The sequence below is a fragment of the Lepidochelys kempii genome, chromosome 9, assembly GCF_965140285.1.
Source record: "Lepidochelys kempii isolate rLepKem1 chromosome 9, rLepKem1.hap1, whole genome shotgun sequence".
Lineage (NCBI taxonomy): Eukaryota > Metazoa > Chordata > Testudines > Cheloniidae > Lepidochelys > Lepidochelys kempii.
In genome coordinates this window covers 76,509,569-76,523,685 of record NC_136388.1, presented here as the reverse complement: position 1 = coordinate 76,523,685, position 14,117 = coordinate 76,509,569, and positions in this window count along the sequence as shown.

Sequence of the window (14,117 nt, the reverse complement as noted above, 5' to 3'; positions counted from 1 at the left end):
CTTTCCTTTCTTCCTTGTGTCAGGATTCTGAACTCGACCATCTTATGATCACTACCTCCCAGGTTCCCATCCACTTTTGCTTCTCCTACTAATTCTTCCCTGTTTGTGAGCAGCAGGTCAAGAAGAGCTCTGCTCCTAGTTGGTTCCTCCAGCACTTGCACCAGGAAATTGTCCCCTACACTATCCAAAAGCTTCCTGGATTGTCTGTACACCGCTGTATTGCTCTCCCAGCAGATTTCAGGGTAATTGAAGTCCCCCATGAGAACCAGGACCTGCGATCTAGTAATTTCCACTAGTTGCTGGAAGAAAGCCTCGTCCACCTCATCCCCCTGGTCTGGTGGTCTATAGCAGACTCCCACCACGACATCACCCTTGTTGCTCATACTTCTAAACTTAATCCTGAGACTCTCAGGTTTTTCTGCAGTTTCATACTGGAGCTCTGAGCAGTGATACTGCTTTCTTACATATAATGCAACTCCCCCACCTTCTCTGCCATGCCCATCCTTCCTGAACAGTTTATATCCATCCGTGACATTACTCCAGTCATGTGAGTTATCCCACCAAGTCTCTGTTATTCCAATCACATCATAATTCCCTGACTGTGCCAGGACTGTGCCAGTTCTCCCTGCTTGTTTCCCAGGCTTCTTGCATTTGTGTATAGGCACTTAAAATAACTCGCTGATCATCCTGCTTTCTCAGTATGAGGCAGGAGTCCTCCCCTCTTGCGCTTTCCTGCTCGTGCTTCCTCTTGGCACCCCACTTCTCCACTTACCTCAGGACTTTGGTCTCCTTCCCCCTGTGAACCTAGTTTAAAGCCCTCCTCACTAGGTTAGGCTAGTGCTAAATCTTCTAAATCCTATTCTCCCTAATGACCCATCCACACTGATTGCATTCTGTATGATGGGTGTTCCCCAGGTGTAAACCCACTTGTAAGTGTTACATAATCCAGTGGTTTTCAAACTTTTTTTTCTGGGGATGCAGTTGAAGAAAATTGTTGATGCCCGCGACCCAGTGGAGCTAGAGATGAGGGGTTTGGTGTGTGGGAGGGGCTCAGGGCTGAGGCAGAGGGTTGGGGTGAGGGCTGTGGGGCCAGGAAGGAGGGGTTCAGAGTGTGGGAGGGGGTTCTGGAGTGGGGCAGGGGTGCGGGTGGGGCTCAGGGCTCGGGCCAGTGATGAGGGGTTTGAGGTGCAGGAGGGGCTCCAGGTTTGGGGGGGCTCAGGGCTGAGGCAGGGGGTTGGGGTGTGGGAGGGGGTCAGGGCTCTGGGGTTGAGGGATTTGAGGTACAGGAAGGGATTCCAGGTTTGCGGGGGCTCAGGGCTGGGGATTGGGGTTGGGACATGGACTTACCTCCCAGTCAGCGGTGCAGCGTGCGTGCAAAGGCAGGCTTCCCGCCTGTCCTGGCGCCACAGACTGCTCTGCGCCCTGGGAGCGACAAGCAGGAGGTCCGGTGGCTCCTAGGCGGAGGCATGCAAGTGGCTTTGTGCGACTCTCGCCCACAGGTACTGCCCCCCCTCCCCAGTTCCCGGCCAATGGGAGTGCAGAGCTGGCGCTCGGGGTGGGGGCAGCATGCGGAGCCCTGTTGCCCCCCTGCCTAGAAGCCAGACCCACTGCTGGCCACTTCCGGGTAGGCACTAACCTGCCTTAGCGGGGCAGCACCCCTGACAGGACTTTCAATGTCCTGGTCGGCAGTGCTGACCAGAGTGACCCAGTACCGGGTTGCGACCCGAACTTTGAAAAATGCTGACAGTCCATATTCCTAACTTCAGACACAGAAATGATACATGCATACAAATAGGATAATCATATTCAGTAAATCATAACCTTTCCAATGATACCTCACGACCCATCTTGCATAAAACACATCTTAGTTATGCCGTATTCATATCATAACAATATCTCTGTGAAGAACATTGGGCATAGTGTCACACCATGTGAGATGATTTTTAAGAAGATTTATTTGATCAAGTTGACACAATAACAACGTACTATCGATCATGGAGTTTTGGACTGCAGGAATGAACTGGAGATACAAAAATAATAATAAAAATCATGCTACCACTTAGTTCTTATATCACACTTTTCACACATAAATCTCTTTATGCAGCATAGGTAGTATACTTCACCAATAAAACAAGCGTCTCTATATAGATGTAGATACAATATAAACCTGCTGAATCTGTAATGGGACGAGCATAGACAGATCCTTGCACCTGCACATATCACTTTGCACAGCTGGAGCTTTAGTCATGGCCTCCCACTGCCTTTTCAAAAGTGAGTAGTGTTGTATATTAAGATATTATAATGTGCCATCCACTAACCGATGTCTGAGAAGGCAATGAAAATCCTAGGCTATAACAACGATTAGACACTGTAGGCATGGAATCTTAAGAAAACTGGAAACTTGATTTTTCTCCCTTCTTAATATACATCTTCTAAGCAAGTCGTGTTGATATTCATAGGTTCCAAGGCCAGAAGGGACCATTGTGATCATCTAGTTTGACCTATTTGATAATAGCAGCTAAGATACTGCGAGATATTGTCACACCTGGTGAAACTGGACACCATGTTGAGTCCTATTGTTTACATCAGTACAGATGCCAATACACATTCTATTAAGAGTGCAAAACTTCTGATTTCTGGCTGCAGCTCTGTAGCCGTGGAATGACATCTGACCCTTAGCTGATATATCCAGAAGGCTGGAGAAGCTAATATGTTATGAATCAATACTGCACCAGCCCTCTGCATCTGGTGGTGAGAGTTGAAATCCCACAAATTCTGTAATGTCATGAAATGTAAAATGGCAAACAGAAAACATTGGCCAGGATTGAAACAACTCTGTATGAGGGAAGCAGCTGCCCTCTAGAGGGAGACAAGAAAAGGATTAGCAAGGATTCCTTGTAATAAAACTGAAAGCACAAAAACTACGCTGCTGTTTAGGATGTGTTTGTCCCAGAAACGGACAGGTACCAATTGTTCTAATCCACCTCACACAAGCAAAGGATCCTTGACAGTGGAATAAGGCAAGGTATAGTAACAAAATTAAGTTTCTAAATCTGCAAAATGTATCCTTAGGAGGAATAAAGTAGTATTCTTAATAGAAAGCACCAGTACTTCTCTCATTAGATGGAAAAGTGTGTTGTGGCTCATATCTTCATTCCCTTAATTCAGGATCCCTCTCTAAAGTATATACTCAATTGCTTCATCTAGTCTAATTGTAAATGATTCAAGCCAAAGAGTTTTGCCACTTCCCCTGGGAAATTTTACTGAAGCCTAATAGTTCTCATTGTTTGAAAATGTTTCCTGATATTCACCTCCCTATTCCTTGTATTCATCTGCAGCCAAATTGTAATCTACTGCCTGGTTGCACTTTGGATTGTCCTGGACCTTCCAGTTCCTTTTAACACTCACGGATGTTAATACTTCCCATCACTACATGGTCACGATTTTTTATTCTCCACATTTGTTTTGTTGAAAACATAATTTCCATATACTCTATGCTGAATTCAAACAGTTCCTGGTCACTTGATCCATGCTTCTCTATGACCCTATTTACCTGCTATGTAGCACCTGTCACTAATATCTGAGTGCTAAATTCTTGTTCATTTTACAGTTAAGTAGATAGTCCAACATTACTTTTCATAGAGTTTCTCACGTTCCTTTGGCAGTACTCAGTGTATTTCAGTAGTCACCATTAAAAAGCTATCATTTACCACAGTATACTATCTCAGATACTGCTGAAACTTCTTCCTACTGCACATTTATACCAGTGTGGTAACTGCTGGTAATGTGGGCAACCAGTTAAAGAAACTTGTTAATGTATGACTACGTCCTACCATATCAGAACATACTTCAGGATGCTTGAGACTGGATACAATAGTAGCTTGACCACAATTAGAATACAAGTGTTTTTTTACAATCTCTTCTGAAAACCCTATGTTCACTGTTAATATCAGTTGGGTTTCCCTAAACAGTTGTAATTCACTGAAGAACAGTGGCCACCATTTCACTTCTCTTAGGAGAGAGAAATTACATGCCAAAGGATCTTCCCTCCAGTAAAACAAAAGTAATAGTACTGAGCATTACAGTCAGACCCCTACTCTTCTGGTGCTGGCAGTGTCCCACAACGGCAACGAAACCACTTTGTAGGAAAACACCAGCTCCATTTTCCAGAATTTCTCCATAACTGGTGCCTCTTGTTAAAATAATATATGTAAACCAAGTATTTATTCTAGGGCTGTCAAGCGATTAAAAAATAATCGTGATTAACGGCACTGTAAAGCAATAATAGAACACCATTTATTTAAATATTTTTTGATGTTTTCTACATTTTCAAATATATTGATTTCAATTACAACACAGAATATAAAGTGTACAATGCTCACTTTGTATTTATTTTTTATTACAAGTATTTGCACTGTAAAAAAAAAACCAGAAACAGTATTTTTCAATTCACCTAATACAAGTACTGTAGTGCAATCTCTATCATGAAAGTTGAACTTACAAATGTAGAATTATGTACAAAAAACCCTGTATTCAAAAATGAAACAATGTAAAATTTTAGAGCCTGCAACTCCACTCAGTACTACTTCTTACTAAGCCAATCGTTCGGACAAATAAGTTTGTTTACATTTGCAGGAGATAATACTGCCCGGTTCTTGTTTACAGTGTTATCTGGAGTGAGAAAAGGTGTTCTCGTGGCACTGTTGTAGCCGGACTTGCAAGATATTCATGTGCCAAATACACTAAAGATTCATATGTCCCTTCGTGCTTCAACCACCATTCCAGGGGACATGTGTCCATGCTGATGACGGGTTCTGCTCAATAAGAATCCAAAGCAGTGCAGATCGACACATGTTCATTTTCATTATCTGAGTCAGATGCCACCAGCACAAGGTTGATTTTCCTTTTTGTGATTCCAGTTCTGTAGTTTCCGCATCGGAGTGTTGCTCTTTTAAGACGTCTGAAAGCATGCTCCGCACCTCGTCCCTGTCAGATTTTGGAAGGCACTGCAGATTCTTAAACCTTGGGTCGAGAGCTGCAGCTATCTTTAGAAATGTCATATTGGTACTTTCTTTGCGTTTTGTGAAATCTGGAGTGAAAGTGTTCTTAAATGAACATGTGCTGGATCATCATCCGAGACTGGTATAACATGAAATATCTGGCAGAATGTGGGTAAAACAGAGCAGAGGACATACAATTCTCCCTCAAGGAGTTCAGTCACAAATTTAATTAACGCAATATTTTTTTAATGAGCGTCATCAGCATGGAAGCATGTCCTCTGGAATGATGGCTGAAGCATGAAGGGGCATACAAATGTTTAGCATATCTGGCATGTAAATACCTTGTAATGCTGGCTACAAAAGTGCCATGCAAATGCCTGTTCTCACTTTCTGGTGACATTGTAAATAAGAAGAAAGCAGCATTATATCCTGTAAATGTGAACAAACCTGTTTGTCTTAGCGATTGGCTGAACAAAAAGTAGGACTGAGTGGACTTGTAGGCTCTAAGTTTTACATTGTTTTGTTTTTGAGTGCAGTTATATAACACACAAATCTACACTTGTAAGTTGCACTTTCACGACAAAGATTGCACTACAGTACTTGTATGAGGTGAATTGAAAAATACTATTTCTTTTATCATTTTTATAGTGCAAATATTTGTAATAAAAATAATATACACATTGGTTTCAATTACAACACGGAATACAATATCTATGAAAATGTAGAAAAACATCCAAAATATTTAATACATTTCAATTGGTATTCTATTGTTTAACAGTGTAATTAAAACTGCGATTAATCGCGATTAATTTTTTAAAGTTAATCGTGTGAGTTAATTGCGATTAATGAACAGCCCTAATTTATTCAAGTAAGAACTCTGAAGAACACACAAATAGAAAATATTATCTCTTTTGGATAAGAAGAATCGACCCATCCAGTTCTCTTACTAAATAAGGGCACAGCAGGTTTTTGTTTTGGCTGATTTCTGATGAGTGAGTGTTCAGGTACTTCTTGCTTGAAGTAATTTTTCAGCACCAAACCAGTCATGGATGCAGTTTCTGAAATGAGTTGATGTTCCATGCTAGATTTAGTGATGAAAAATTGGAAACTGTTCCAAGCTAAAGGGAAAAATGACCTGCAAGTGAGTTGGGAACTTCTTAAATGAATTAGTCCTCAGTGGAAAAGAAAAATTAGAGACTTTGAAACGGCTGAAGTACATTTGGAAGAGTACAGTTAAATCACTGTGAGATGTGAAAAGCGAGGATAGGTAGATGCCACGAAGCATAGAGAAGACACTGTCCAAAAGACTGGCAGTGGCAGACTACCTAACTCTATGCTCCCTTCAAAACAAACTGTGAAATGAGTAGCTACTGCAAATCCATTTTTGGTTTTTTAAAAAAAGGAAATTTACATGAAGCCTTCTTTTCCTACAGAAAGCACCTTGAGGAGAGATCTGTTCCAATATCAGATTATTTCAATTACTGCACAGTTAACAATTTTAGTACAAGTGTGGAAATAGAACTTGGGAATGATTCCCCTCCCCCCCTCCGCCCGAGTTAATTTTCAAAGCATCAGTGTTTAAACAACTGTGTAATGAGTCTTTCATAACTCCAGTACTATTTCTAGCAGGGAGCATTAGTGCATTGCTCATGCATATTCATGCTCTGGCACATCACATTGTTACACTACAATACACAAGCCCATGATTTTAATACAATTATTTTCTTAAAGTATGATTAGAAACAGTAGTCTATTACAATGGTTTCCCATGTTCTTTCTCCAAGGCAGCTTGATATTCATCCTTATCATTCTGATTCTTATTAATGGCCTGCTTGGTGACCTTGGGGAAGTCACTTCCCCTCCCTCCCAATGCTTGTTTTCCCACCTATAAACACTGGAATAGGGATACCCATCTTCTTTGTAAAACATTTTGAGATCTACTGATGAAAAGTTCTGTATAAGAGGTAGGTATTAACAACTATTATCATCCTAGTTTATTGAGAACCCGTGGCACACATGGAAGACAAAATCATAGGTTAGGAAAAAATAGACAGCTTGCGTGGGCATTTAGCGTAGCTTGATATTTTTATGCTGACTGATCTAGAAAGTTGTACAGTTTGCTTTTTTTTTTCTTTCCCATAATTAAATAAAATGTACTGTGGTAGTTAACAATCAAAGTCCTTCATACCCAGCTAATCATGCCTAATACAAGTGTGGGCTAAAGGTTGATCTACATGAAAATAATTGCTATTTGATGGCTCTGAAGTCAGAAAATGGGTCTCACCTGGACTGACTAATCCTATTTCTTAGTGGATTATGTACATTGGAAAACAGTCAGATAGGGCCTCGTCTGTATACCTCCAACTCCCACTGAAGCCAAAGGAAGAGTTTTGGGTGCACAGGGACTGTAGCATTGGTCACTAAGTTGGCACAGTTTGCAGTTTTTCCTAAAAGGAGGGTTAGGTTTAAACAAACATTTAGAGAAAAAATATCCTCTCATTTTATTAGAGGAAAACCCTGTCGGTCGGAGAAGTAGGGGAACATTTAGTTCTGCCAAATTAACAAAATATATACATTTTGAAGTGAAGACTTTTTAAAGTTACAGGAAACCTAAATCAATCCAAATGGTAAATCTCTATTTTTTATTGTCTAGCCCTAACTATTAAAATGACAAAACTGATTCCTTCCAAATGTATATTTTAAAAAAGCTTCTACAGCAGGGGTGGGCAAACTTTTTGACCCGAGGGCCACATCTGGAAATAGACATTGTATGGAGGGCCAAGAATGCTCACAAAATGGGGTTGGGGTGTGGAAGGGGGTGCCGGCTCTGGGGTGGGGCCGAAATGAGGAGTTCAGGTTGCGGGAGGGGGCTCCGGTTTGGGGTGCGAAGAGGGTGGAGTGAGGGCTCCAGCTGGTATGAGGAGTTTGGGGTGTAGGAGGGTGCTCCGGGCTTGGATCGAGGGCAGGAGGGGGATCAGGGCTGGGGCAGGGGTTTGGGGCATGGGGGGCGGTCCTGGCTCTGGCTGGGGCTGCAGGCTCTGGGGTGGGGATGAGAGGTTTGGGGTGCAGGAGGGTGCTTGGGGCTGGGTCAAGGGAATTGGAGGGCAGGAGGGGGATCAGGTCTGGGGCAGGAGATTGGGGCACAGGGGGAGGCTCAGGTGTGCAGGCTCTGGGCCATGCTTACCTCAAGTGGCTCCCAAAAGCAGCGCCACGTCCCTTCTCCGGCTCCTGTGCAGAGGTGCAGCCAGGTGGCTCTGCACAGTGCCCCATCCGCAGGCACTGCCTCTGCAGCTCCCATTGGCTGCAGTTCCTGGCCAATGGGAGCTTCAGGGGTGGTACTTGGGGTGGGGGCAGTATGCAGAGCAGAGTCCCCTGGCTGCCCCTATGTTTAGGAGCCAGAAGGGAGCCATGTCACTGCTTCTGGTAGCTGCTCGAGGTAAGCACTGCCCAGAGCCTGCACACCTGAGCCTCGCCCCATGCCCCAACCTCCTGCCCCAGACCTGATCCCCCTCCTGCCCTCCAAATCCCTTGATCCCAGCCCCAAGCACCCTCCTGCACCCCAAACCTCTCATCCCCAGCTCCAACCCCACCCCAGAGCCTGCACCCCCAGCCGGAGCCATGACACCCCATGCCCAGTGGGAATTCGAGGGCCAAATGAAAACAGGTGGCTGGCCCGTGGGCCGTAGTTTGCCCACCCCATTCTATATGCTGACACTCTTCATTCCCAGTTTGATTCCCAAGTGAATTATTCTAATTAAGAAGAATTTGAAATGGAAACATTGACAAACTATTAAGTATTCTAGCACCAGTGGGTATTGAATAGTATCTGCTAGAGCTGGTTTGGAATTTTTCATCAAAGTGTTTTTTCAATGGAAAATGTCATTTCTGCAAAAATCAAAGTTTTCAGCAGGAAAATGTAAGAAGAAAAATTAAAAGTAAAACTTTCTACTGGGAAAATCTAAATGAAACATTTTGTTTGGGTCACCCTGAATCAAAATCTTTTCGTTTGTCAACCAAACATCAAAATATTTCTTTTTGGCCTGGCTGAATTTTAATCTGGGTACGTCTGAGCAGCCACAATGTCTCATGAGAATTGTTGTTCAGGAGCCTTACACCCCCATTTCTGCGTATGGGCCGGACTCCCTAGCTGGCCTTCATCTTCCACGATACTGGAGATGTCCATTGCTACTAGAGACTTTCTTTACCTCAGTTGACTAAAGCCTGTGTTTTAGAAGCACAAGGTCACCATGAATTGTATTCCTGATGTGCATACGTGCAATGTAGCAGGTGGCCATGATGACCTACAGTTAGACCTGGTTGAAAAATTTGACAAAACTTTTTTCCGAATTAAAAAGTGCTGTTTTGTCACAACCAAAATGTTTTGATTTCAATAAAAAATTCATCTGGAAGGTTTCTTGGATCCAGGATGGAATAGCAGTTCAAAACGAGAGACAAAGAGAGAGATCAGTGTAGGCAATAGCCCTGGTGGTTAGGACTCTGAATAAAGCAGAGCATGGACTGGAACCCAGGTCTCCCACATCAGCAGTCTGCCCCGGCCTAATTTTAGGTCTCATGCAGGCTTAATCCCACCCTTCTCCCCAAACCTGAGTTGCCACAGCTGCCACTACCTCCTGCCCCTGAGGTGAGCCGTCCTCCTCCTGCTTAGAGTCAGTGCACCAGTGGCTATGTGGCTGTCATCCAGTGCCCCTTGATGTCGTCTGTGCATGCTGTGGAGTGAGAGGAGCTGCCACTCCTTGGCGAGCATATCCTGGAACACAGCCCAGTGAGGTGGTGGTGGCTGGGAGAAACAGAACATACAGACACCCCAATACCAACCCCACAGGCAGGAGGAGGAGAGCTGACCTAGCCCAAGCCCAAGAAGGTTCGGTTGTTTTGCCACCCAACCCAACCCAGACCCAGCACTTGTAGTCTCGTTCCAGTGAGTTTGGGTTGGATGCAGGTCTCTATCCCTCTCCGTAATGGCTGCGGAACCACCTGTACAGAGAGTCCGTCTCTCAATTGCTCCAGCTGGAGCAGTTCCACATTGTATAAATATTCACAGGGCGTGAGAGACAGAGACACTACAGCCCAGTGGTCAGGACACTAACCTGGGATGCCAATAGCCTGCTGGCTAGCTAGAGCACTTGCCTGGAGCATGCAGATTTCAAGCAGAGACTTGAACCTGATCTCCCAGACCCCAGGCAAGTGACTTAGGCACCAGGCTATTAGCTCCTTTGGTCTCCCTTGTACTCATGTGGGTTTGTTTGGGTGAAAAAATGTCAAGAGGTTTCATTTACTTTTTGCATCAGAACAAAAATTGATTTTGAAACCTTGAAATCTATTGTGAACCCTAACTGGTTTTCAGGCAGCCCAGTGTGTCCAAACACACAGCGTTCATAAACTCACAGCCAGGTTGTCCATCTTGGCAAACCAACCATCCACCAAACCAGGATGACACAAGTATTGTCTTCATAAACAACATCACTACACTGATGGACTGTGATGATTTCAAACAGTCACCCACCTGATGCATGAGGACACCCTCTCCTACTCCCTCACATTTCTCCTTGAGGCTAACGTCACCCCTGGTGCTTACAACAAGTCACTTCAATTGCTAGGCTAAGGGGACTTGGGTCAGTAGGTGAGGGGCAGTTGGGGGAAGTCAACATTTATGTAATTATAAAACTAAAGTAAATTGAGTAGTGACTGTGTACGGAGAGCAAATGCCAGGAAATCTAAACACAGGGGATGATTGCCACTTCCGCTATAATACAAATGGTAAATATTTCATTGCCTCCATCTCCTCCTCCCTTTATACATGGTTTGTCTTCAAATTGTAGACTCTTTGGCACACAGAATATATTTACCTCTGATTTTATACAGCACTTAGCAAAATGGGGCCCTGATTCTGAATGGATCCTTTGACAGCTAATGTAATATAAATATTTAATAATCATAATAAGAATTGCAATAACAATTTGTAAAGACTGTAACAATGTGCCTGGAAGTATTCTCTTTAGCAAATGGTGCTTTTATCTTTGCTGCTTAGACTTGTGCATGGCTTTGATAAGATGTACAGATTTTTTTTTATAGGGGCCCAATATAATATTTCAGAATGTTTGGCACATGGTACAATACCAAGCAATGATTCATGCAGAAGCTAGTCACAAATTAAGTCTGCTTTTGTACTAAACAAAGAAAGGAAACAGAAATCACTCATGTGAAAGGAGGAGAGTTGGGACCAGTTAATGTCTATAATGTATATATATTCTAGGGGCTTTTAAAAATGCAAGTTATTGATTTCGTACCCTGTTTTGGCTACTTTGCAAGTAGAGCTGGGTGAATAATGGATTTTTTGGTTTATTGGCAATTTTGAAAAAAAAATTGTTCCAGGTCAAACTGAAAACAAGGTTTCTCAAAATTTTTGGTAAATCGAGTAGTTGAAAAAATATTGTTTTAGGTCAAAACATGTTTTGTTTGATCCAAAACAAAAATGTTTCCTTTAGGTATCAGGCATTCATGTTTTTTAAAATTTTAAATAAAATTAAAATTTTTTTTAAAAAGGCATTTTGAATAAAAAAATCAAAATGGTTTGTTTCTAAAATATAGAAACAATATGTTTAAAAAAACCCCTCAAATTCAAAAAAATTGAAACACTGAAACAATTCAGCAAAAGCTACACAAATTCGCAAAACGTTTTAGTGTCGCTAAATCCGCATTTTTTCCCCCCACCAAAAAAAAAAGTCACTTGAAAAATTTTGTCCAGTTCTACTTGTAAGTACCTTGAGGCAGGGACAACACCTTCCTGTGCACGTATATTTTGTAGGCACAATTGGATATGAATTCTAATAGAAACCAATGGCAGCTTCAGCAATAGAAATTAATGATAATTTGGAACTATGATATTCCATTCTTGGGGGCAAAATTTGCCTTTGAAACACAAATAAAACTTGAATTAAATGCAATGCAAGTAACGTGCGCCAGTGCAAGGCAGAATGTGAGAGTTATTGGATCACTGACATGATCACAGATATGACAGAAAAGAGCACATCAGTAGGGCTTCATTGTACAAACACTAACTATGTGTACTCTAAAAGCATGGCAGCACTTTTGCTGAAAATGTTGTGTATTCTAAGCAGCCATGGTTCCTGATAAGATAACAGGCTAGGTTGATTTGTTTTCCAAAATAGCTGGAGATTGCTGATGTACTGCCAATATTTTAACAAGGGATGCCGACAAAATTCCATGTTCCCCCAAGTCTATGAACAAACCAATGGGATCAGGGGTGGGGAGGATGGATGCTGCAGAGAGGAATTCTGGGTGAAGACCTATGAGATCTATTAATTTGTTTTTCCATTTTAAAGAACACACTTCCACATAATCATAACCAAGGATGGAGTCAACACACGGCCGCCCTCTTTTTTGTGTTTTTGTTTGTTTTTGTTTGGTAAATTAACTTACATTATGAGCACTTTGTTGGCTATTTTTATACTTTATTGCTGAAAAAATTATACTGAGATTATTTATAGTATAACACAGTATTCAGCTTGTTTAATTAGAAGTGGGGAAGGATGGGGCAGAATGTGTATTTGAGAGCAGGTCTTGTGAGGGAACCAGGTAAGTGTCACCCAGGGAACATTTTTGGAAAATAACTGACGTTTACTCAGTTTAATCAGGTACTTTCCACAGGGTAAGGTTTGTTCTTTATGAGCCCTAGGAATTGCAATACTGGACCAGCACAGGGACTCTTCTAGTCCAGTCTTGTGCAGTTGCCAGTAAAACATGCTCCAGAAAAAAGAAAAGCCCATAATAGATAATTACGGAATAACTTGCCTATGCAAGAAGTTTCTTTCCAATTCCAGAGAGACAGAGGGGGCAGGAATTATTTGGAATGGTTAGAGAGGGGAGTGAACTCCCTAAGGGGCAGGAAAGCCATCCCAACTCTCTCTTCAGCATGGCAGGAGAATTTTAATAAGGGGTTCCTGAGAGACCCCTCAAGCCCGCTGCTGCTAAAGATACCGGTTAATCAGTTAACAGTTAATAATTAAACCACTGCCTTGAGATAAAGCAACCACCCCAGATTAGTGCAGCGGTTTGATTAAATTCTAAAGGTATCAAAGTCACTGGTAAAGTTGCTAGGTTCTGGCTAACTATTATAATTGGCAGGATGCTGTTTTTTAAAAGATATATCCAGTGTTTATTCTTCAAAAGGAAACATGGGAAAATTCTTGCAATGGCGGAAATACAGTAATTCTGGAGGACTGACCAAGTGACTGATATCTTTGAAGGGCTTTTGCCACGTAGGCTCATCACTAATCCACAGGGGTTTCTAGCCCCTCAGACTCTGCTTGACATGGCTACAGCTGTACAACAGCTTCAGATCAGCTAAGCTGCATTTCTTTTGCTGAACACCTTCAGGATGGCCTCAAGTGCAAATTTCAGGTTTAGTGAATTTGTACTGAGGGCACTCAGAGGCAAGAAACTGAAACAATTTCTGTTTTTCAGTCTGAAAGGCAAAGGCCCAATCGGGCTCTCTCTGAAGTCAGCTGTAAAATTCCCATTGCCTATTATTCCCATTGCCTATTATGGTAAAATCAATTTTCGTTATTTTCCAGGAAGCCAAATCAGACCTCCCTATGTGTATAAATCTATGGATACAATTTACTCTGGTGCAATAAGCCAGCATGAGGTCCTCCATACCATTTAAAGCATGCAGCTGAACCGTGTAGGGAATTCCTTAGTTTACCCATACTGGTGTATGGGATAAGTTCTCTGCACACCTGTGTGCTGAAGAGGTTTGTGTGTCAGCCTCCTACAGGCTGGTTTGGAAAGCGGCAATCAGAGGAGAATGGAGGATAGACCATACAATCTGCCACTATGTGGTCAGTGTCCCTATTACCTTATGCTAGAAGTGTGGCGAGCCAGCAGCGACTATATCCCAGCCCATAAACTGGGGTACTGACCACAGAAATGGGGGATCAGCATGTCTGCAGCCCTACACCCTGCTTCTGGATTGGGATAGTGGCTTTAGTCTCCTCAACCCCTCCACTCCCATATCCTTTGCCCACAAAAATGTGATGAATCTGATTGTGGGTGGGTTACTAGGGGAGCTTTCAG